We start from the raw sequence: 26,659 nt of genomic DNA, 5'->3' as shown, positions 1-26,659 counted from the left end.
AAATGTAGGCATATCCTTTGCAAAAAACCTTATAATCCCCATTTAAATATAATAATAATAAAAATAAAATCAAGAGATCTACTGCTCACTGTGCAAGTGAAAACTACAGTGTGTATTGGTCGTTCTTTATTTTTCCTGCCTTGTAACCCGAATAGTCTTCAAATACTTTAACAGCACTATTTTTCTAGCCCCTTTTCAGCTCGAACCTGCCTGCTGTGTCACAGCTGAATACAAGCTCTACAGTACGATTGCCTTTCGTTTGATTCAAAGGGGCATTATTTCATTTTTTTTATGTCTGGCTTGAGGTTGTTGTTTAATGTATTCTGCAGACATTGAAAGGCTTGCAGGTTGAATTTACAGCTGATATATGAAATCTGAATGGGGACCTTGCTATACTCTTAGCAAGACCTTTACCCGAGGATTCACCAACATCCCTACATGGAGAAGCCTGAAGAAGATCTTCCAAGTGGAAGGTTTAACAATCTGAAGTGCTGAGTTAATGCCCCTCTTCCATTCTTGAGAGTAATACTTGAGACAGACTGAATAATCGAGGCAGTGGAGACTTCTCAAGCTGGTCTTCATTTGAGACATTTAGGAGCTCTGCTTCCTCAGAGTGTTGTTCTTTAAATGGAATGCATTCTATTTAACTGTTTGACCCCATCACAAAGTTCCATTCCTACTCTCTGGACATTCTTGACATTTCTGGAATATCAACTACCTAATGGCTGAGAAACAAGAGTTAAATGGACTCGGTGATGAGCAGAGGAGAATATTAGAAGAGCAGATATTAAACTTTAAGGAAGGTTGTTTTTTTTTTTATTATTTTTTTTTTTATAAAGACGGTTTCTATTACTGCAAGTCACTCATCAGCCTTGTGAGTTTGTGAATTCTCAGATATGTTCCCCCCTCCACCAATCACTTTGTAATAAAATAACATGGGTTTATACATTATTGTATTAATGATATGCTTGAGATCAGTGGGGGAAGTCTGTCTAGTGTCATGATAGCATGCACCTTCTTGATTGATAGAAAAAAGAACATGAACTGCAGCATGCCTAGCCACTGGCTGCAGAGAATTCTAATATTCTGTGACAATGTTTGAAATATTAATACTTGCAAAGTTCATTTACTTGTGTTAAGGACATCTAGAAAAAAATGCTAGAGGCTAAAACTTTTATATCTCTGACATAAACTACCTGGCTTTTACTGTATGCTGTCTACAAGGTGGTCTAATTTGAAGCAAGTGCAAAGGCAAACATATTTTTATTGAATGTATTAAACTAGCAAGACACAAGTCCGAACCTCAATTGAACCGCTCCTTCCAAAATGTGGTTTTGTTTGTAGTGTTACACTTTGGAAATCGCTTATTAAAAAGGTATTTATGGTTAAACTGCCTGCTGTGTGTGAATGCATTTTTCTGTAGGCACTTGGCCTACTTTAGATATTGTTTAACCTAATGGGTTGGCATGGCTACATTTAGCAGCTTTTATGATGTAATGGTACACAGACACATCCATTTCTGCAGCTGATTGCCAATGCATTTCTTTTTGTATGCATTTCGGATTACTGCTTTTTAAGTTTAGCAGTCTCCAAACTTTATTTTTTTTATCTAGCAAATTGTAAAATTATGGCTACAGTAATGCTTTCAGACTTTTAAAACTTCACTTCCACTTCATAAAAACAGCTACATCTTAAACTAAAATCCATTTTAATTGGCCCTGGATTTGCTGAACTAAAAGAGTCCATATATCTACATTAAAGTGAAAGCCTTGCAGTTAATTTATGGGTACACCTGTGAGTGTGAATTGAGTGGGGGGAAAAAATAGATTTTCTGGCATGTGAATATCCTTGACTTGGTAATATATTTCAAACCTTGATTAAATCGATGTGTTACTTCTGCCTGCAGCGAAGGTGAAGACTTAGCTCCTCTGTGCCTTTGAGATTGTACTAATGAGATGTTTCTGTTCCCAGAACCTTCCCTAATGATATTCAACTGCATTTCCTTCAACACACACCTCCGTCTCAAAGGCTGATCTCTAATAACTGCGTAGCAGCTATCATAATCTTGACAATGATTTTTAATTCCTCCTCAACCCTCCCCACAAGGTGAGAGAAATTTGTGAGCCGTGTAGAACAGCCTGCTGCTGTTTAACATCGTTTTTCAAATTCAGTTATTTTTTTTTTTTTACGTTTCTACTTGTGTGAGACTGCATTGAATGTTTCATGGTTGTTGGCAGAGTTTTTTTTGCAGCCAGTAGTGTTTTCATTTTGAACAGTCTGGTGGAGTGCTTGGCAGGTCTAGAATGAGGTCCTGGTAACATTAGGAATGGAGTGTATTGTACCAGACTGCACTGAAATACAGATATGTGGGGGAAGCTGGGATGGTAATAAGTTTCATAGCAGTTTCACACACTCCAGGTTTTACTGTGAGCTTAATTGGCTCACAGTAAAACCTGGAGTGGGTGAAACTGCTATGTAATGGGAGTCTTATTTCCATCCCTTAGAAGGAGGCCATTGCATTTAAAATCATATGAAAATCAGCAGACATTGCTACTGTTAATGATGAGAGAGGTTTCCGCAGCATCGGGATGAGCCACAAATGCTGCTTGAAATAGTAATATATAAAAAAGGAAAAAACAACATAAGTAAGTAAGAGCTGGTCATGAAAGAAAAAAGTATTCAGATTTCAGCCATTCACTGCAGCAAAACACTCATCTAAACAGCTTTCAGAAACACATTGAGATTGCAATAAAAATGTCAACTGGTTTTAACAGCAGCATGTAATTAAAAACTATGAAAAGTATATACCTAGAACAGCAGTGTGTGCAAAATGATATACTTTAAGAGTCTCTGCTTGGTGCTCCGTTTTAAGGGAATGGATTTGGTTCATTGTTTTGAATCCATCTTAAATCCTCCAGAAGATGCAGTATAGCAGTGTGTCACTGTTCTAACAAAACATATATTTAGCTATATTTGGATGATAAAGATGGGACTCACAGAATAGTTGCCTGAAACAATCATTTGCCTAAGACCCCAGTTATAGCAAATGGGCCACTCGTTCTCCCTGGGCTAAATTGTACTCAATTTTATAAAACCTGGTTCTTATCCATAAAGCTCTAAGGGACCCATCATTAACTTTGTCTCAACTGGACTATCTGTGTCCACGAGTAAGGTTACGGATTTCACAATTTCTGTGAAATGTACCTCATGCCATGTAGTATGTCATTCCCCCATGAACATTTCTGAAAGAATAGTGTAAATATACATATTTTATTTATCACTTTACAAATAAATACAGGAAACGTTTGCCTTACCTGTTACACTGCATTTAGGAATCTGGCAGCCGGTTTGGTTTGCTTCCAGTAAATAATTAAACACAGTGCATAGAGCTGCATGATTTCTTTAAAATGTCTTCAACGAAAAAGACACCAGCAGCATCATAGATTGGAAATATTTCTGCTAAAGATCGCTCTGTCCAGAACAAGAAGGGGACATTTCATGTGTTATTTTTACATATGTTTTGATAATTCACTCATGGTGAAAATAGAATATCTTTTAAAATGTGGACATAAAAAAAAAAAAACATTTACTGTTTTTTCAAGCATTTAAATATTTAGTAACATTTGTTGTATAATAACTCTAGAGAAAATTATCAATTTTGAACGTGACAATGGTATTTTGTTTCTGCTTTAATAAATGTTATGTTTAATCGTGAAATATTTAAATACCTATTTTTTAAACCGTGAAAATGCAGTGAAATAAGCCATTTTTTACTGTGAAAAAATACAGCCCTACCCATGAGTTACTGTCATATTCCTGATATTTACACTAATGAAGTAACTCCATTCCTGAAAATCCAACAGCGCTCCACAACTCGTATCTCATTTAAGTCGCGGTTTGAAGACAAAGTGTTGATAACGTGAAATATATATTTTTTTTTTACCAGTCCTTTGACATAACCATTAGTTCTGAGCTTCATGCTGGAGATGACAAGCTGTTGACAGATCAAAACCAAACACTTCCTGTGAAAGTTGTCAGGAATGTATTGTCATACAGTAAGTTATTTAGAGCTTTTCAAGAACCACTTTTTTTTTTAAATACAAACAATAAAGTCCTTTACTGTGCAAAGCATCCTGCAACAACGACTATAATTATTATTTATTATTATTATTATTTATTTCTTAATTCACCTCCTCATCTTCTTTGTTTGTGTGTGTTTGTCGTCTGGCAATGACAGAACTGCTACAGCACTGTACTGTACGCAGGAGCTCCTAAAATGACCCTTGTGGGTGCATTTTGCCAGCTGGCTTAACAGGTCAGCAGTGGCAAGACACAATACAGATGCAAACCTCACAGCACTTTCCAGGGGTGGACAGGTTAATCAGACAAGCAGTGGGCTTCCTCTGCAGGAGTTCATGCCAGTCTAAGCACTGTATAAAGTGAGGTTCCTTCAGTTTTTACAAGTGTAGTCTCTGCGTTGTTTAAATGTTACTTCTTACTGTGCAGTAGTTATGTAGGTAACAGAATTGGCACTACAGTGCCTATTAAACTCGACCGGATATTTATTTATTTATTTATTTATTTATTTATTTATTTATTTTTAATCTGTATTCTGTGTAGGGGAAGCCTGTCTTCTACAAATGCAACTTAGAAATTACAATTGCAGGGATAAAATGCTGAATGGAGTGTGATATCATCTACATAAAAAAGCACCCTACATTTATTACAGTAGAACTTATAAATGTGGCAAATGCTGTGTGGAGCTGTGGAGCGTCTCCTTATCTGACTTCCCTTCCAGTAAACAACTTAATTCTTTTCTGTTCGTCTAAACTTTACTTTCTTTTTTTCCCCAGACAGAAAGTTAACATACTTAACTTACCTTGGGGATCCTGCTTGAGATTCAATGCATTTCGAATTTGCATTGTGAGCAATTGAGCGCAAGCTGTGACATTTTCACAATTGGTAGGTGTGCTTCTTTTGATAAAAAAAGACTCAATTTGAAGCCATTAAGGAGGAGAAATACTATGCTGTAGAAGAAATTGAGTCCTCCATTTAATTTAGATGTGACCCAGTATGCCAGATTCATCCTGTCAGATTTTAAATAGCTGCTTTTAAATGTCAAACACTGTATGAAACTTGACTGTAGCCAGAGGAAGATTTTTGTTTTTGTTTTGATTTTATTTTTCACCCAACTTGCTTTATGTGAATGTGCTTTTTTCATCCTTTTTTTGAGGCTGACAGCACTTTTAATTAAAGGGTCACACAATTACAGTACCATGCTGAAGTGACATTTGTATATAGCCGTTAACAGCATTGCATTCTGCATAGCTGTATTACAGTATTATTACATTATTTCTTAGCGACAATACTTGCTGCAATAAAACATAGCAGATGTCTGTGTATTCATAACGCCTTAAAATGACCTCTCATCTCCTTAAACCTGTTTCTGATTGTGTGGCGTATAAGATAAAGGTTAAAAAGGGTTGATGCCTTGGTTACCCAAGTATAAATGACCCTTTCTGTAATGTCTACTGTGTGTCACTTGAACAATAACCTACCTCATACAAAACACATTTGTATGAAGATGCTAACAACCTCGGTAGTGCTTGTTCCTAATTAATTGGTCTGTAAAAGGTATTGTGTGCAACACGTCCTGCTCATTAGACAGGACGATACTTCATTTGCAATTACTCTCTATTGAATAATGGATACATAGATTTCACAACAAGCCATATTATAAAGAAATTAAACGAAGAGCTGTCAGGGGAAACTAATGTTGATAATGTATGTTTGTCAATTTTTTGCAAAGCAATTAGTAATATATATTTTTTTTAATTGGCTGTGCTTAAGAAAAAATCTGCGCATCAACACGGTCAGTATTAATAGTAATGGTATATTCCTTCATACTTGCGCACATCTTTGATAAAACAGCAAACTGGCCATAGCCCTCTGCCCACTGCCCACTGCTGTTTCATAACATCATATTCCTTGATGCTTTTTGCTTGTTTATTCTGCCGAGGTCTGCTATGGTACAGTGTTGGGCATCTGTCTGTAATTCTATAGGCTGAGACATGTAAGGTACATCATAGGTGCCAATGAGTAGGCATGCAGTAAAGTACAAGGGTCAATACATTACTGTGTCATGTTATATATTAATGTAGGAAATGTTAATGAGTAGAGTGCAAATCGCAGAAAACCAGTTTGCTGGAGGTGACTTTTTGGTAGAAGCAGAGTTTCTAAGGCAACTCCACTTGGCCTTAGGCTTAGAATGTTGAATGATAAGGTATGTGCAAGAATATGTGGTATAAAATTAACGACAGCAACCTTGTAAAAGAGAGCAGTTTTTAATTGGTTGCACCTGAGTGGAGTAACAGCGGAATAACTTATTTCTGTTGCTGACAACTGTAACTAGAAAGATAACAGAAACACATTGTAGTCGTGTAAGCTCTGAGCCAACTAGAGTATAAATACAAGACATAGAGGCATACTATATACACAGAAAAGAGAAGCTCCCAACACCACCAGATGACAAAGAACATTGGTGTAGCGTATAATACACTGTCCAGGGGTAACCTGATCAATTGCCTTAACGCTAGTGGGTGTATTGTATCTAAACAATAACGTTCAATGTAGAATGCAATGTTTGGTATTTGGAACTGTGGCAGAGCTGGGCTCTGCCCTTAGAAATACTGGCAGGGAAGGAGTTAAATTCTCCTCCCTGCCCAGGTTGATTGTGTCAGGTGGGAGCAATTGGTTAATTAATTATGCAATTAAGGACCCAGCCACCTGGCATAAAAGGAGGCCTCAGCCTCCCATTTGGGAGAGAGAGTTCTAGAGGAGAGGAAGCCTGGAAGTCGTATGTTTGTAAGTTTTGTTTTGTGTATTTTGTGTTTTAAAACCTTTTTGTTTGGCCCTTGTGCCGGTTTATTTTGTAGTTTTGTTTATTTAAAAACTTTATTTTGAACTTTCAAACTGTCTCTGAGTCTCAACCTCTGTCATCCTTGTCACAGGAACTAATAAGTGGTAATCATTGTTAAGATTTGAAATTTGGTTCTGGTCTCATCCTTATAGCGTCACCAAAGTAGTTAATTCCAGGTTTACCTAATTTTTAAACCTTACTTGGATATTTATCACAATCACAGAACAGACTGGGTCTGCATCTTGGATGTACAGTCTGTGCCCACATTGAAGGATATCAAGTGTTTTAACTGTGCCATGATGGCAGTCTCCACATGGGTTTTTGGCACAGTTTGGCGAGGTGTCTCTTCAAAACTCATTTTTAATTGTCGTTTTTGAAGTGGTGGGAGATCAAAGCAGCATGGCACGTGTTGCGTGGGTGTCTGCAATGTTGCTGTTTGAGTAAAAGTAGAATACAATATGTAGTTCTATTTTAGACAGCATTTCCTGATAATTTTACATCCGTTTTATTCGGGACTTTTTGTCCCTAATAAGTTCCAGAATGTATTTTTCTGTCAGTTCCTGTAAACATGAAACCTGTTTGATGATGTGACAATCTTTACTTCTAATCAGCATCTGAGCCTTTGATCTGGCTCAGAGCTGGGTGTACCATGAAGTCTTTGTCATGCTGCTTAAACCGTTTCGGCATGGTGGAAGGATGCATTATGGGAAAAGTGCATTATTGCCCTGAAAATAGTCACTGCCATCAGGTGATGGCAAGCATTCCTGGGTGCACTTGATCCGCAATAATGCTGAAGTAAACTGTGGCATTCATTCAGACTTCCAGAGTAACCATGGCGCCTGAGGTATACCAGGAGAACATGCCCAACACCAGGGCGACACCAAATCCAATTGGGTAGACAGGTCCTAATACAGTGGCACAGCAGTGTAGTTCACCACATGCATTACTTCATAACATAAAAGCTGTTCCCGAAATGATTACAGCATATTAACATTTCTCCATTAACAGTCCCATTAGAGTTCCATTAGGTTGGGTGAACGTATGGAAAAGGGCAGCAGGGTTAAGGCCAATAACCTTGTGTATTTCCGGTCGTTTCTTTAGGGGCTGATTACTAGATATTGTACAGGTCAGCAGTTTTTACCTTTTCTGATTTTGTTTTGTGCCAAATGGCCTTTATCACTTGCGCTAGCATCCTGCTCTTCATGTCTTCTGGTTCCCTTTAGTGGTTCCTATGGGGTACAGTAGGTTGCGTTTTTAATTAAGCAACGAACAGGAGAAATTGCACACCGCTTCCAGACTAATGTGCCTCTCCATCATTATATCTCCTTACACCCAGGTCCATATTCCTTAATTGCACCTGAGGTTTTTAAACCCTGTTTTTTTTTTTTTTTTTAGTTGCCTATCCTCTTGTTTTTGCTGACACTGCATAGCATTTTAATTAGTGCACTTCCCCCCCTTCTTGTCTCAAGTGGTTATCCTGACGTTTTTCCTATAATCCTCAAGTGCGTATGTATCTTCGAGTTAAAACCGTCACTAGTGTTGATGAAAAGAACTTGCCCCTTTTATTTATATAAAGGGTGATTAGAAAGTAAGTTTACGTTTGTGAGATATGGTGTGTTGATGTGGTAAACAGTGGCTGGGAGTGGAGTAATGGTGCACCAGTCAACCATATCTAGAGCTCTGCATAACGCTGGCCTGTATGGGAGGGTGGCAAGAAAGAAGCCGTTACTCAAAAAGTACCATCTGAAAGCACGTCTGGAGTTTGCCAGAAAGCATGAGAGTGACCCAGCTGCGATGTGGGAAAAGGTTTTGTGGTCAGATGAGACCAAGATGGAGCTTTTTGGCCAAAACTCAAAGCGCTATGTGTGATGCAAACCTAACACTGCCCATGCCTCAAGACACACATCCCTACAGTGAAGTATGGTGGTGGCAGCATCATGCTGTGGGGATGCTTCTCATTAGCAGGGACTGGGCATCTTGTTAAAATTGAAGGAAGAATGGATGGAGCAAAATATAGGGAAATACTGCAAGAGAACCTGCTTCAGTCTGAAGCTTGGGAGGAAATTCACCTTTCAGCAGGACAATGATCCCAAGCACAAGGCCAAAGCAACATTGGAGTGGTTCAAGAACAAAAAGGTGAATGTCCTACAGTGGCCCAGTCAAAGTCCTGATCTCAATCCCATTGAGAATCTGTGGCACTATTTGAAAATTGCGGTCCACAAGCGTCGTCCAACCAACCTGAACAACCTGGAGCAAATCTGCCAAGAAGAATGGGCCAAAATCACTCCGACACTGTGTGCAAAGCTGGTACATGCTTACCCCAAAAGACTTAAAGCTGTTATTGCAGCGAAAGGTGGCTCTACCAAATATTAATGTGTGGGGGTTGAATACTTATGCAAGCAAGATATTTCAGTTTTTTATTTTTCTTAAAAATATTTCCCAACATAAAACCAATGTCACCTTACAATAATTGATTTTGAGTTTCAGTGTTTTAAAATAAAATATCAAACAGAACGAAATTTCAATGTACCATTTATAATTCAGTAATATGAGAGAATTGGTCAGGAGTCTGAATACTTTTGCAAGGCACCGTATATATATATATATATATATATATATATATATATATATATATAATTTTTGTATTTTATATAAATACTCTCGTACTCCCTGAACACCTGCCTGGTCTTATCACTGGTGCAGTAATTACTGCACCTTATCCTTTGATTGTTTTACTTTGTACTGTAGTGGATTTCTTTACAATGCATCCTAGCTGCTTCATTTGAACGGTGGTTATACTACGCTTTCTTAACTAGTAGCAAGCATTTCCTTACCAGTACTAAGTGATAGTATAAGGGGCATTAAAAAAATATATAAAAATATCAACACACCTCAGAAAGGTATGTGCGAATGATGAAAGTATAACATTCAATTCCTGCCTGTGGAGGAAAGAGAAACAAAGAAACAGAAAATCATGAAAAATATATTTTCACATTGCAGGGGTTATTTTACAGTATGTGTGCCAGACTTCAGCCCCCTTCTGTATTTTCTCTTAATCTGGACTTGTGTAATTTTCCAGTATAGCAGAACAGGTGTTTGCAAGTGTGGAGTTATCTGACCCTGTTCACTCTGTATAAGCCATATTAACTCAATAAAACAGTCCGCTTCTCTGGGAAATACACAACTTTCTCAGCTGTGACTGCTGGCATGATCAGATTGCGAGAAACCTGGCAAGTGGTCTGTCTGCTAACTGAAGGACCTGAACACAGTGCAGAATGTGCCATGTGCCCGTGTATCTCTGTAACTTGATGGATAGGGAGGTCCTGCACTGGAATGTGGCATGGGGGTCATTGTTTGGCACAGGATGTGGTATCCACTGTGGCTCATATGATAAAGATCAAGTCATATCTTTTTTTAATCTCCTGACACAGGGCAGAATATACTGTGCCGCAACAAGACAGAAGAAACAACACAATGAATAGGCCAGGACTTTTGAAATGCCCTGTATAAAACCAACACAAATCTGAGAGAGATCTGTATTTGTTTATCCAGACTGAAATAGGATTGGCAAGTTGTGATTTTAGACTAGTAACATTGATATCATCCGTATTTATCCTAGTTAGATGTTTACGTCAAGCCTTTTTTAAATTAACTGCTGTCCTGTTTGTCTGTAATGGAGACCAATATAAATCACAAACTAGCACTGTGAAGAAAAGTGTTTTGCCAATTGCGAGAGCTTCCTTCATTACCGTGGATTTATTGCGGCTGTGCTTTTAAAAGGTGTTTCTTTCTGGTGAACAGACAGCCCCAAGCGCTATCCTCACGCTTTGAGGCCTGCTAAGAGAAGTCCCCTGGGGGAAGGCACCTCCATTTGCTGTGATTGATTATCTCTAGTTTTCTCTGCTATAATGAATGGCCAACTTCAGACTGTCTTGTTGAGAGACGCCCATGTCCCGTATTAATCTGGGGGGGTGGGGTGGGGTGGGGGTCATGTAAAATGAATGTACACGGTCCCGTGATACATGCACTGTATACTGGGTATTGACAAACTGGGTATCGACAAGGATGAGAGTTGTTACCTGTGGGTGTGGGGGTGGAGGGGCTTCATTGAGTTCAGACTTGGAGTACGCATGTAGAGGCAAGCAGTTTTTGTAGTAAATTTTTTATTTTTTTTATTTTTTATTGTTGTCCATTTTCTTAACTCGCCAAAACCCAAACGTACAAGAATATTGTTTTTAGGCTAGAACACAGTGACCTGGACTGCTTCAAGTCAATAATACTGTACACCTGTAAATATGATATGGTAACATCAAGTGGCTGTTCTTAATGTGTATGCGTGTGTGTCATTATTTCCTCTTCACATTTCCTTCTGGTTTACAGTACATGAGTATCTCAGCCTTGGATGGATTGGATTTTGCATAACTGCATTTGTATTGGCTTGTATTGCCTGTTGATTGCCTGACATGTTATGTATTACTATTTTAAGGGTGCTGCTCCAGACCTTGCCTCTTTTAAACTACGTTCTGTACGTCTGATGCGGTTATTGCGATTTCTTAGGTCTGCGTTACCTTGAAACCTTGCCCAGTTTCCCCTTGTGCAATAGGAACTGAAAATCTTGGAAAATTGTTAAAATAGTGAGTGTCTAATTGAATTGATGACTTTACTAGGCCACACCATGCAATCCATTTAAAAAAGTAAGAAAAAAGGAACACATAACCCCAAATGGTAAAATGCATGAAACTTTTTTTAGAAGTTGTTTTAGGATGCCTAATTAAAGCATAAAGTGGTCTATCATTTTCACACAGGAGTGCCTATTGTTTCTATATCGCTGATTACTGACCGGAAATTGAAATTGACACACAGAGGTAGGTATATACTGTAAAGGAAATGACAACTTGAGATGTTTGAATAAATCTGCACACTACTGTATGACTGGTTGTATTATTATTATTATTATTATTATATTATTTATTTCTTAGCAGACACCCTTATCCAGGGCGACTTACAATTGTTACAAGATATCACATTATTTTTTACATACAATTACCCATTTATAGAGTTGGGTTTTTACTGGAGCAATCTAGGTAAAGTACCTTGCTCAAGGGTACAGCAGCAGTGTCCCCCACCTGGGATTGAACCCACGACCCTCCGGTCAAGTCCAGAGCACTAACCACTACTCCACACCGCTCCCCCCTGACTGGCTTTGCTTTGGGTGTTTTACAAGTGCAATGGATGTAGTCCAGTAATAACCCCTATGATCTAGTGGCTTTTTGGACTGAAAGGTTTCCTTTCAGTTTTTGTCTGGGTGTACATGTCGGCTTCCAGATGAGTACATTCAGCCCTTCAGATTACATGCAAATAGAGGCATTATATGAATCTTTGATTCATGGACCAGAGCAGATTTTTAATACTATGTAAGAAGTCAGAAATGCAGCAAAAATACCCATGCACATTTATATTGATGCAAACAGCACAGGCATGCCTTTATGTTATCTATTATTTCATTGCTTGTTTGCTTACTGTCCTAGATGTATTTTGTTTCTTTTGTTCAGTCCAGTAAAATGTGCGGTGTTTATAAAAACACATGTTTATTTTAAGGTCATTCAGCTCACAGCCTGTTTGTACAGCTGTCGTATATCTGTTAGACATATTCAGGATCTAAGGATATATGCCTGGAAACTGTCCATCCTGCTGTCAACCCAAGAAATCTTTCTTCAGCAGTGCAGAAAGCAGTGTGGGACAAGAACACCAGACTGCTATGAAAATACACTCCTCATACACCTTATATATTTAAAATACAGAAAGATCTATACATATTTTAATAAAACGCACCTCAAGATGCCCTGTCGGTAAGAACTGCATGAAACTGAATAAAAAATAAATAAAAAATAAACTTGTTAGCACACTAATCCATTATGATAAACTGGATTGTGCAAGTTATTTTTTTGGTAAAATATCAATTTTTTTTTTTTTTATTTTTTTATTTTTATTCGCAATTGTAATTCTCGCCTTATGTTACTCAATATGCAAGCGAGTAAGCAAGCATCTAACATATGGCTGTACTGTGTAGGCGGTAAACATCAAATGGAAGAAAGCATGGGAGTGTGTGTGTCTACAGTGTACTGTATACAGCGTCTCTCTCTTCAGTACCCAATATAAAATAGTTTTCACCATCCTGTTTCGTACTGAATGTTTCAAAACTTTGTAAAATTTGCCAAATAGAAAAAAAAACGAGTCTTTTAAATATACTAACTGTACCAGTAAAGCCGCCCTTAAGCAGTGGTGCTGATACTGGTATAATTGCAAAGTACATGTGAATACAACTTGGCAACATGTTCCAGTATACAGCACATGGTCTACATTCTATTTTATGGTACAATTACCCATTTATAGAGTTGGGTTTTTACTGGAGCAATCTAGGTAAAGTACCTTGCTCAAGGGTACAGCAGCAGTGTCCCCCACCTGGGATTGAACCCACGACCCTCCGGTCAAGTCCAGAGCACTAACCACTACTCCACACTGCTCCCCCCTGACTGGCTTTGCTTTGGGTGTTTTACAAGTGCAATGGATGTAGTCCAGTAATAACCCCTACCAGTAAAGCCGCCCTTAAGCAGTGGTGCTGATACTGGTATAATTGCACAGTACATGTGAATACAACTTGGCAACATGTTCCAGTATATAGCACATGGTCTACATTCTATTTTATGGTCTTTGCAATCATTCTGAGTGGTTTGCAGTTCTGTTGCTCCAATATTGTTTTTTTATAATTTCGTCTAAACCTGCCTTTACCTGGACTTGAGCTTACTGTGAACTTGTCCGGAGTATCCGAAGAGTCAGAACTCAACAGCTGTCCATATTCCATTGAAATCCTGGGACAATGCTGCCTTTCAACACTGCTGGAGACTGGGCAAGTGGGCGCAAACCGGTGACCACCGCGCACCACAAGCGAGTGCCTTAACCGCAGTGCAAAAGAGCCAGGCCTGTCTCACTGACAAGGGGACAGGACAGAATCTGCAACGGCAGTGTTGCACTTGCCCCATCTAACTGTATTCAACATATGTTCATCAGAGTTGAAAGGTTACATTGTCTACCTACAGTAGCTATCTCTACCATGTTATCTGAAGAAGGTGGAAGCCATAGTCATTAATTTACTTTTTGTTGCTGCTTGATTTGGCTGTCTCGTCATATTTATATGTCGATTAAACAACGTGCCACGTTGCTTAATATTCAAGAAAATTAAGTAACAAATTAGCAAGGATAGCATTAATGGTGTATTGCTACATTAACCAACAAAATGAAACTGTTCTAAAATGTAAACTCTTGCTGATGAGATTAATGGTACTGTGCTACTGTATGCCATTGCTGCCAAAGAGCAAATGAAGGTGGGATTTAATGTTCTAGGCTGCAGTAAATACTCTCTTTTAAATCCTAAGAGAAAATAAATATTTAATGTTACGTATGAATGGATTTGAATATGAAATTTGAATGAATATGAATTGAGTTCACTTACAAAAATGTGTTACTATTGGTTATGAAAATTAACCTTGATGGAAGTTTTTGCAGAGGAAAATTGGAAACACTTTTCTTAAAGAGCACTATTTTTATAATTTCTGGTTTCTGGCCTTTTTTTAATGACATTTGGGTATGGAAGGTGGTCTGCTTCAAAGAGCACATTATTGTAACTCCTTAATTACTCAGACAGAGTTGCTTTTAGGATATTATAAAGCAGCATGGGGAAATATTATTTTGTTAATCTCTCCAAGTTTCTCCCACCTTGTTTCTTTTCCTTTTCCCCACATTTTTATTTATCTTCTAGCCAGTGGCGTAACTTTGGTTTCAAAAGTGGGGACAGTTTCTGTAGCTGGGACACACAGTAATACAATTAATAAATGTTAATTCCATTCAGATTGGCGCATTTATGGTCATGAACTCCCTCTTTGCAGGACAGGAGGGGGTATTTCACAGCCACTCAAAGATCCCCATGTTTAAAATAAAACTATTTTTCTATGATATTGAGTACACTAGAACCCGGGATACTTTTTCAAATGTTGTCTTTAACGTAACATATTTAGTTTTATTTTATTTTGCTGTACATGCCTGTAATCTGGTTACTAACTCCTCTGGTAATGTGAGCAGTAATAGTGAAAATCAGTAACCCCTGTCTGACATGTTACTATAAAACACATTTCCTTTTCTGATTCATGTGTAATCTTGTAAATGTGTATGGCAGAAAACTGTAATGATCTCTGGACCTTTTCAATCCACGAAAAAGGAATACAGAAATTCAAGGGACTACAGGAACAGAGAATGCAGAAATCTGACTTTTCAAAGTGGGCTTGGATTTGAGACTTTTTGTGAATGAGAAGAAAAACAACAGCTTCATTTGTAGAGATTACAAATAACAAAGGGAGTGAAAATGATGAAGTCAAAAGCAAGAGTGATGGAACACTGCTGGCATGTCAACATGTTTGTGTCTCTGTTAACATCCACAGCTTTGATTTAAAAGTATTTGGGCAGCTGATTTGATGACATGGGATTACTGTCATGAGTATGTCAACCTGCCTCCCTGCATGCATACTGTGCCAGCTGGCTCAGAGATTGCAGGAAGGCTGGAATGTACATGGAATTGAGCATTTAGGACTGGAGATCAATAAGGAAGGATGCACCAGAGCTACCGTAGTCTGAGATGTGACAGGCCCTGGTTCCTCTTGCAAGAACGAATAGACATGTATAGGGTCCCTGCTGTGAAGTTCTTGCTTATCTGCAGAAGAACACGAGTCTGGTATGTCTTCATCAAGCTCACTGTGGAGTCAGTCTGGATACAATATAATTCCACTGGTGCTTTGCATATTGTTCTATCTCTTCAGGGCACTGTAATGCGGGAAGCGTTTAGAATGGATCTTATTTTCCAGGAAGTTTTGCAGTCAAAGGAAACTTGATTTAAGTTGTTGTTTAAGGCGAGTGCATGATATCTGCTACATGCTGTCATTGTCTATCTCTTTCTATTTACCCACAGAAAATGGAGTCTTGAATTAATAACGATAAGCGTACTTTATTCTGAGGGGGGGGGGCTTAGATCGGCCAGGGCTTGCCTGAGTCGGCGCAGGGTTGGTAGCGGTTAGCTGAGCCGAAAAATTGGGAGAAAATAATACAAATAATTGGCCACTACTAAATTTTTATATATATATATATATATATATATATATATATATATATATATATATATTCAGATGTCGGTAGCCAGCTATCATGTCATTTTATTTATTTTTATACATTGTGTTATAAAAATATCACATACATATACAAAGTCCACCTTCAAATTATAGGGTCCCATTTGTAGTAATAAATTGGTATAGCATACTGTAGCATGTTTATTCTACATAAAAAGCACATATGTGAACTGTTTTGGTACTTGAACTGATTGACCACAGTGCTGCAGTGTGGCATTGAGAACTACCCAGAATAATTTGATATACTGTGTTTTGAGCTGGGAGACCGCAGCATATAGGCCAGGTCCTTGTGCGGTCATCAATCTAGTAGGTCATCAGAGTCTTGTCCATCAAAACTGCTCTGTTCTGTCAGTGTGCAGTCACTCAACAGGCTGGTTTTATTTGATTTTGAGGTCCTGTCATCCTGCCTTCTGCTGGTTAGAATAAAATTCTGCCCCCCCTCTCCCTTCCAAATGCCTCCCCCCCCCCCCCCCCCTTCCAAATGCCACCCCTGTCAGTCACCAAATTAACCCCTTGACCTTTGCACTGTTGTCACATTCTGTAGCTGTCAGCAGTACACTTTCCTTGTCCAAGTAAGCCTTCCACATCCACTATACTGTTTTGCAGAGGACAGGGTATTGATGGTTTGAATTACAGTGGGGCGGGAGAGGTCACTGGAGGTATTGTATGTTAAAGGGCTTATTTTGTGGGACAAATAGTTCCCCAAAGTAAAATACCATACATTACCAGTATTTTTTTTTAAATATATAATGCCAAGATACAACCACTGGAATAAATACTGTGGAAATGAGTCTCTGGAACCCAGTATCTGTCGAAGCATAGTTATTGCACTGCTTAATGGGAATTGATATTTACAGATGTTATTTGTAATGAGCTCATGTGTTGAGGCCAGTAAAATGTAGAATGTAATTTTTCTTTTATTAAAGCATCCAGTTTTAAGTTCCGGAAGGGAATTGTAACTTTAGCAGGATTTCTGCTGTAGCTGCTGGTTAAAGATCTGCATTTCTAAAAGCATGCGAAAGCTACCCTGATGTCTTCAATAACTAACAATAAGAATAGTACAAATTTACCTATTCAACCACTATTTCCACTGGTTGGTGTGGTTCAAACAAACTGCAATTACTATATTTGTCCACTGGGTGGCACAGTGTGCTAAAAAAAAGAAAGAATCTTATGAAAAGTTCAAAGGATACATTATAGAACTGGAACTGTGAAGAAAGTAGCTGTAATGTGTTTTCTAATTAGTTTTCTTTTTTTTATTATTGCTAATGGAAACTTGGAAGCATGTTAATGGATTAGTTAATAAATAAATACCTGACTGTCAACTGACAATGAGATGCTTTGTCTTGGTAGGCTGATTTTTTTTAAAATAAACTAATACTGCTGCGGTTTGCAGTTATATGGATATTCACTTTAATGTAGTTGCTTTTCGATTTAATGGAGATGAAGAGAAAAAACAACACATTTTAAAAGTAAATCTATTCTATTTCTGGAATGAGTGCGCTACACTATGTGAAATGTTGATAAAGCCAGGTCACAGCAACCAAATACATTCACCTGATCAGTGTTGAAGGGTAGTAATTGTGTGTGTAGAATATTCTCATAGGCGACTGTGTCTGCCGATTTTTAGTGTGCCTCAGTTTTAAATTTGCCAGAAATCAGCTCCCGAGATATGGAAGCCAAGGCTGACCTTTTTATTTTTTCATATGCTGCATGTTTAATATATTTTCTAAAGGATAATTAAACTATATATCACCGTTCTGTCATAATTATTGCTTTTATATGGGTCAGCCTAACTGGAAAGACTGTGGTGCAAATGCTTACCATGGTGAGCAGTAATCCAGGAAAAAAATGTAGTTGGAACTGGACTCGTTTTGTATTGTACCATTTCTAGTACAAATACTTGCACAGGTTCTGCGTATATTTTACAGGAATGTAAATGCATACAATGTATCATATGTTATAGTATCACAGAACTTTTATATAGAGGTTTCTTCCAACATTTGTGATTATGCACCTTAAATGGATCTGGCAAATGTCTTCAGCTTTTTAATCGTTTTTAACTGACTGCAGCAGGTGTCTTTTATAGCTGTATGATGGAGAAGAATAGATGACCCCTTTCCCATGGGAGCTTGAGTTTTACAACCGTGAAATTGTACTCTGCGATTTCCCTTAGCTCCCTGACACTTTGAAAACAGATATGGACTGCTGCCGAATAAACTTGTTTTAAGATGATTTTGAGTATATACTGCATGTGTGGAGCTGAAAACATCTACTATCTAGCCATTACCATTCACCGCACTTGTGGAGAACAAACAATGCCAAAACAAACTCCCATCACTGGGTCAGTGCAAAAACGGTTTTCTGTCCTCCCTTTCCCAATGGAGAATGTTGTTGTTGTTGTTGTTGAACAGACACCCCTCTTATTGAATTTTGATTAAGCGGAACATGGTCATGTTTTATTGGTTGGAATTTAATTACTTGGGAGTTTTCCTGATGGGTTTGTACCTCCTGCAAAAGCATGTATTAGGCAGTGATTGGTGATGTGAGTGGTGGATTGCAATTACTGTAGGCGTTTAGGCCACTCCTTAATTCCCCACTTATGGAGGAGGCAGCTGCACATACCATGTGTTCAGTGCAGGCCAGTGTCTTCGAGACAAAGAGAAGCCAGCTAGTTCCTTCGTTAGCTCTTCAGTAAATGTCTTGTTAGGGATATCGCATGCTGAGCACAATTTAAAGTATCAAAATAAACTATAGATCCCAAATGTATTGATTGTAAGCCTCATATGAATAAAGTCTGTACATTAGAGTGGTGAATGGAAAAGACGCATTAAAGTTAAGGATGACAAACTTACCTGAACACTGAAGGAGGCATTATCTAAAATGTGTGTAGGTATGTCTTGTCTTGCATACTGTTGCAGAAACATTTAATAGTAGCGACTGGAAAACGCCATCAATCACACTGATGGAAAATTGGTTTCTAATTTAATCAGTGATGAGGTGCACTAACATACTCAAGCAAGGCCTGACATATGATGGGGATTGACAACAGTTACGGAGCAGGTCTGTCAAAAAATTGGTCTGGTGATAAAAGCTACTATGAGTGTCATATTGTGACTGTATGCCTTGAAAACATGACGTTTGTGTTTACTGTTTTGCAACCAACTGCATGTTTGGTTGCAAAACAACAAACACAAATGTCATATTTTCAAGGCATACAAGGCATGGGTGATCACCAGCTAATGCAGAAGTAACTCTGAGGTCAAAATCGAAAGACTATTGACCTGCTCATGTTGCTTTAAACACAATGTGAAAACTGCTTATAGGGAATCAATCCTGTTTATCATTGCTCGTACTTAGAGGAGGACAAAAGTTGAGCGTAACATATATTTTTTCCTTTCTTTTTGTTACTTTTTTTTTTTTAATTGATTGGTTTTTGATCCCTGCTTGCATGCCAATAATCAAATGAATCCAGGATTGTCGGTTTGTCACTCAAATTATGACCAGATCGACACAAACACATTATATACTGCTGAGCTCTGTCCACTCTGCAGTTCTGGCTTTAACACAGGAAGGTAATTTGAATTTAAACTTGTTAACAGTGTTACACATAGGGACTATCTTAGAGCTGAATTGACTAATATCACATCACAGGGCAAAAAATATTGTGTGTGGTGCTGATCACGAAGAGGGTTATAGTCCAAGATTGGAAACGAGCACTCCCTGCTCCTTTACTGTTTTACTAGAATCCATCTACCCAATTGGATTGCGTGTCTCCCTAATGGCTATAGCTGCTTTCAAGATGGCAATGCTCCATCCACTGTGCCAGAATACTATAGGAAAAAAACACTTCCTAACAACATGATGTGTGTTTTATTTAATTTTTTTGACTGACTGACGCAACAATCTTTTATGTTTTTAGGTGTTGTGCCTTCAAGCCAAACAAGTCATTTACAGGAGTATTGCTGCACCTTTTTAATAAAGTGCAAATAATAGCCTCTGGTGATATGACTGTGTGTGTGTGTGCAATCAATCATTTGCTACCAACGCTATATGCAAAATACATGAACGTGCTTAAATACTTTGAAAGTAATTTAGGTATGTAAATGATGCATCTAATATTGTCATGTTTGATATGTAAACTGGCTATTTCTGTTGTGAGCATTCATGTTGTATGTACACCAGCAAAGAGGGTGTCTAGTTTCTATTTTAAAAGTTTTAATTGGTGGTTCTTACCATTGACGGTTGCCTAGCAATATTAAAATTTTCTTTTATAGGGCAAAGAGGTCAGGCATCACAAGCAATCGGAGAATCAGATGATTTTCAAGATGCTGCATTTTGCTAATGTCTCTGTCAAATTAAAAAAAGGAATTGGTATATTATATGGAGTTTGGTTTCCCAGTTCAAGCTTGTCTCTGTTTTATTCAGTATGTGCACCTCAGGTTTGTTCATATAAAGAAACTCAAGATTAGTCAGCTGCAATGGAACAACCTAAAATAACAGGTTTCTGGAAAGGCCAAAGTGCAGACTAATAATTACAATTAAGTGGGATTTGTCTTACTGAAGACAGGAGAGGTGGCATTTGAATGCACCGTGCAGAAGCACTTTAATCCAGTAACAGCTGGTTTTAAATTCACTGCACATTATCGGAGTGACAGACCAGAGACAGCTTAGAGTGTCCGGACAGGCATGAAAGCATTCCACCCTCGCACTAAAACTTCAAGCAAAGTGACACACAGCACTTTCTAGTTGACCCTTGGCATTCATTATCTCTCTCCAGCTCAAATGTTGCAGTATTATTAGCTGTGGTTCACTTTTAGAAACCGTGCTCTGGAGAACACAAACATGAAGCCTATAACATTGAGTTTAAAAACAAAATTGCCTTAAATCGCTGCAGATCTGATTATATAGCCGCCTTCTTTACTAAAAGCGGCGGATCCCATAGGATCATGTGTCTTTCTGCTGCTGCAATGCTGCTTGCTGTGGCTTTCAGTTTCCACTTTTATCAGGCAGGCATGCTGTTCTTCTTCTGTGACGCAGCTCAGCTATGGAGGGGGTTACTTATTTAATGTGTTACGGCATTATTTGAATTTTCCCATTTTAAACACAAGCTCCTAAAATGACAACCTGAAGCCAAAAGCTCTTTTTAAAACCGAATGAGCACACTGCACCTATCAAATACTCCAGTGGAAATTCTGTAAACTGGAGTGTTGTGGCAAAAGTGAATGGCTTTGGTTTATTTGTACGTACACCGATAAACAATTGCTTGGACCCCCTGTTCGTAGGCCAGGTGAACCCTAATTGGTTTTGAGGAAGCACGCTGCAGGTTGACTGATTTGCGGTTTGGCCCCGCAGGTTCTGCTGGAGTGGGGATGTACGCTTCAGCCCTTTCAAACCTAGCATGGGAGGGGGCTTCCGAGTGGCGCATCCAGTAAAGGCACTCCGCGTGGAGTGCAGGATGCGCTCTATAGCCTGGACGTCGCTGGTTCGAGTCCAGACTATTCCACAGCTGACCGTGGACGGGAGCTCCCAGGGGGCGGCGCACAATTGGCCGAGCACCACCCGGGGGGGGGGAGGGTTTAGGTCAGCCAGGGTGTCCTCGGCTCACCGCGCACCAGCGACCCCTGTAGTCTGGCTGGGCGCCTGCGGGGTTGCCTGTAAGCTGCCCGAGAGCTGCGTTGTCCTCCTACGCTGTGCAGTGTGAAAAAAAGTGTGAAAAAAAGCAGTCGGCTGACCGCACACGCGTCGGAGGACAGTGTGTGCTTGTCTTCGCCCTCCCGAGTCAGCGCAGGGGTGGTAGCGGTGAGCTGAGCTTAAAAAATAATTGGCCATTCTAAATTGGGAGAAAATAATAAAAATAATTGGCAACGACTAAATTTTGGAAAAAAAAAAAAAAAAAAAAAAACTAGCATGGGAAACGCTGCTTATCCTTCGCCCCGACTGCACTGAACAGCATGTGCACCGACAGAGAAATTGCAGTGAAGGCAACGGTTGAACAGGATTAGGCATTATGCCTTCTTAGATGGGATGATCTCATCATAGCCTGGTTGGAGAAGGGGAGTGAGTGTGAATGCCAAGTTTACATTTATAGCAACAGCTATGTGCCTGTGTTTGGCCTCTGAGAGAGGCTTTTTAGAACGGTGCCAAAAAAAACTAAAACACGCACACGCACACGCACACACACACACACACACACACACACACATAGCGCTCCTGGATATAGGATGTATATTTGCAGTACACTGTTGTGCTTGTTTAGCCAAGGAGATCTTTTGGTGATATGTGTAAACAAAACAACAGCAACAAAAAGGGAATCTTATGATGGTGGTTTGCATCGCTTTGGCTGGTGCTGTACTGTTGGGTGGAGTGTGAACTTGTCTCTGGATCTGGGCAGTTTGTACAGGGTGGAGAGCTACAGTATATGGATATATGCATTCCTTAAGTGGTACAGTAGGTCCTTCAAGATCTTCATTACTAGCCCACCCATTTTGTATGGTGGAAACTATAAGAGGGTTCAAGTTATGTGTGACTTGTGTGAGTGCTAATCATAATAGTCAGTAAACACATTTTCCTAGAACTGCACATGCCTGTTTTCTTTGGACTGCTCCAAACCACCTCCTGGGAACCATCATGTATTCAACCAGTAACTTCAATGCTGAACAATTTTGCTGTATTTGTATGGCAGCCACCTTGACCGCCACCTGCTGGTGGAAGACTGTATAACAGTGCTACACAGCCTGGAAAATAAGGGAATTTAGAAGTGATTTATACATTGAGTATGCTGGATATATCCCCATGCAGAGTAACTCATTACTTTAAAAGTAATACTTTCCACTCAAACGCAGACTGAAAAAAACTGAAATGGTAGTAATTTTTAGAAGGGGGAAAAAAAACTTAAATAGCAGAGTAATAAATTATGTTTTGTCCATTTTTATTATCATTTTTTACAAGAATGAGAATAGATTTGTCACACAGCCTGCTAATTACTCAGGTACCATTGAGGACTCTGTCAGGATTTGATTCTGTTGCCGGCAGTGTAATCTATTTTTATTAACACACTGCGCAGCAGAAGAAATTCTCAATTATTATTATTTTTTTGTTGTTGTTCGCTGCCCAAATCTGTTTATAATGTGCATATTCACCAGTACATACAGTAGCTTTGTGGATTGGCTTGGGACAAGGAGTCTCTCATTCGTTCGATTTCCACCCGAGGTCGGTATTGATCACAACTCCATTTCCATTTGAGAGCTTCTTGGGTCCTCGGATGGAGAAATGCCTTTCTCCGGTCTTTGTTTTTACCTTTTGATGAGTTGACAGCATAGTTACAAACAAAGCAAAAACTTGCAGAAAGCCATACTAAATGGATTTCATTTATTTTATAATATTTGTTTTCAGGACATGTACTCTCACAAAACTGTTTTGATTAAATAAAAAGCCACTGAGCTGTGTCCTTTATTTAAATGGTGCAAATAGCTTGCCAGAAGTTTTTTATCCATAATTTACTTTTTTTTTTTTTAAAGATTCAGTAGATAGATGGATATTAAATTCAGTATTAAAACATTTCTCAGGAGCATTGCAATGTAAATGAAGCTCATTCCTGGAATGGATGGAGCATTTTTTATTCAACTGAGGTGTGTGTGTTTACCTCATCTTTTTCCTTTTAAAGGTTATGAGTGTAAGTGTGTGTTACTGTACTTAAATCCTCAACACTGGAATGAGATTCAATATGCAATCATTTTTGCATAGTTTATTTTTCAGGGTAATCAGACCTGTTTGAACCAGGACTGTGTCGGTACCAGTTACTGTCGAAGTTTGGCTCCAGAAAGCTGGGTCTCCTCTTCACTCTGATGGAGGCAGTTACCTCCATCACAATGTTTAATCAAACTGTCAAGAAGGTTGTGAAGTATACATCAGGAAAATATTGATACTTGAGGGAATTCTACAGTAAAGTACCTTTTGTGCAACGTGGGTTCTGGAATGCTGATGGAATTACAAGCACCAGTTTGGCATTGTAGCGAGATAAGAGGTGAATCTATTTAAATTATATTTAACCCGGTCTCTTAACAAAAGTGAGCTTTTGATGACATAGAGCCAGGCGTGATTGATTGTACATAGTTAGAAAGCTGATTTCAAGTTCTTTCTGGTGCAGGTCACCCATGTGACCTGCATTTCACGGGTCAGACCCGCAAATTGACATGAAAACCTGCAGACCGGAGACAGTCATAAAACGTGTAAGATCACTTTTTTGGTTTGGGTGATGTAAAAACTGAAAAAAACTGTCATTATCAACATATGATTGTATGTACACTCCATTCATTGATGAGTTCTTATTTCAAGTTGCAAATTATATCATTTTAATAACCAATGTTGTTGTTGTTGTTGTTGTTGGGCTCTTTTTCATTTATTGATTCGATATGTAATTAGTCATTTAGGTCCGATTTTAATCCTTGTCTGTCTTCCAGATGATGGAACTTGGGACATACGCAGTGATAGAAATTCATTGTTAATAATGTTGGTTACTGATGACATTGCAATGTGTTTTGTGATATAATTTAAACATTATTTCACTTCTCCATTTTAATTTTAAATTGTTCATCCACTTCACACGCACACAGACACACACATCCTTTCATTTTTTAATTTAGGCAATTGGAAGGGATTATGTCTGTTTTTTTTAAATAAGCTAAATAAGCATTTGAAGCAAACCGCAGAATTGAAATCTCTTAAGGATTAAGAACACTGTGTAGCTAATGTTCTGTTCTGTCAGAATATTTTATTTTCTGTCCTTGCGTCTAATTTAACTGGGGGGGGGGAGCTATTATGCAAACCTTCCATTAATAATTTACTCTATTGATGTCTTGTAATACCTTCTGAAAAGAAATACAAAGCATCACTGAAAGAAGCTAATGATTTTTTTGCGGAAATTCACTGTGGAAATGTCAAACTATATTGTAGCCAATCACTGTATCGTGCACTTAAATATTTAGCCATTTGGGAGTTGTTTGTTTATTGTGTATGCTTTGTAGAACGACATGTGCTAAATATGTGTTTATTTCATAAAAATGTAGATTCGATTTGTTTGGCCTGTTTCAACTCACTTTCCCTTCTCACTGATTTTTATTTATTTATTTCTGTATTTATTTTACTTTTGACAAGATCACGTGCCAGCCCATAGTAATATCTTTTATCTTAATTTCTATACTCCACAAATACATGGACTTTGTTCATGGTGAGTATTGTGCTCTTGCCAGTGCTATCAGTTTCCCAGAAACAGGGCTCCAAATAGGAGAAGAAGGCTTCCCAGCCAAGTCTGCCTTTAGTACAGTTTTCTACTGTAATGTTGGAGATGAGAACAGTAACTTCTAAGTAGCTAATAATAATAATAATAATAATAATAATAATAATAATGTATTTGTTTTAACAGGAAAATATTCCCCTAATACCGTGGAATCTCTTGCAAGGGGATCCTGGCAAGACAGCAATACAGAAAATAGCAGTAAGTTAAAATACAATCATGACAGTACAAATACTGTACCTGCATTAACTGATTCTTCTGTGATGCAGAAAGACGTGTGAGTTTTCAAACAAATGGGTCAAGGGGTTAAAATACCTTTGCTTTACTTTCCATTGCTGTCGTTGCATGCTGAAAAGGGCACAACCCCAAGATAAATCATCTGCTTGTGGTGCGAGAGCATGATGTATGCTTCCGCAGCTTTGGGAGTGGTCTCAGAGCGCCAGTACATTGATCATACTTTGTCCCACTTGACCAGCGGTAGACCTTTCTCATCCTTCTCCCAACTCCCCGAGATCTCCCCCTTTCATGAAGTAATCTCAGCCAGGACTGGTGAGCCATGGACGCTCGCTGGTTTTAGAAGGTGTTTTTTGTCGCACGGTACAGGCGAATCCATAAGGACAATTAACCCAGAGCAAAAAGTTATTCCAACCTATTCATGGAGTGAAGCTTTGATGGGAGTAGTGCTGAATAAACTGAAAGTGTTCTTTAGTTTACCAATTACTTATTTGTGTCGAAAGGAAATACTGCAGCATGATTATATTCCCAGCCCAAATGCATGCATGTGCACATAGGGAAACTCTAATGTATGAGAACCTCTATCCCAAAACCAACTAAAAAGAGCAAAATGTCAAGCTTACAGGGAGAAAAATGAAAAGGGAACTTTATCAGGGCATAGAGATAGATTTCTAAATCCTTTTGTAGTCTTGCTTTTATCATCTTACATTGATGTTGTTTCTCATGTTCTTCTAACCATGATACATTTGCATTAGTCATCCCCCCCCAGAAGCATAGACAAGCAAGCACACACCTACCCACACCCACCCACACACACACCCGCCCACACACATTCCCACCCACACACACTCCCACCCACACACACTCCCACCCACCCACACACAGTCAGTCACACAGGACTGATAGCAACCCCTCCTTCTTTGAATCCCCTGTTATCCATCATCCATTTTTAACCCTTTAAGGTACAAGGGACATGTGTGT

General features: G+C 38.7%; 1 protein-coding gene across 10 annotated transcripts in view; it reads left to right on the top strand.

The window, feature by feature from the left end:
* The window catches only part of LOC117431992 (xylosyl- and glucuronyltransferase LARGE2s), a 107,593-nt gene that overhangs the window by 18,412 nt on the left and 62,522 nt on the right, over positions 1–26,659 (top strand). For 2 of the 10 annotated variants that reach the window (XM_059002466.1, XM_059002459.1), the window contains exons 2-3: positions 4,854–4,962; positions 25,574–25,645. The exons of 3 other annotated variants lie outside the window; for them this stretch is intronic. The gene's annotated coding sequence lies outside the window, so the exon portion shown is untranslated. Of the gene's footprint in view, positions 1–4,853; positions 4,963–6,807; positions 6,865–25,573; positions 25,646–26,659 lie in introns of those variants that run through there. 5 more of the 10 variants (XM_059002468.1, XM_059002462.1, XM_059002460.1 and 2 more) reach the window with 4 other exon arrangements.

Source organism: Acipenser ruthenus, chromosome 27 (assembly GCF_902713425.1).
Source record: "Acipenser ruthenus chromosome 27, fAciRut3.2 maternal haplotype, whole genome shotgun sequence".
NCBI classification, from domain to species: Eukaryota; Metazoa; Chordata; class Actinopteri; order Acipenseriformes; family Acipenseridae; genus Acipenser; species Acipenser ruthenus.
The sequence above is the reverse complement of the archived record's forward strand: the minus strand, read 5'-3'. Positions and strand labels throughout refer to the sequence as shown.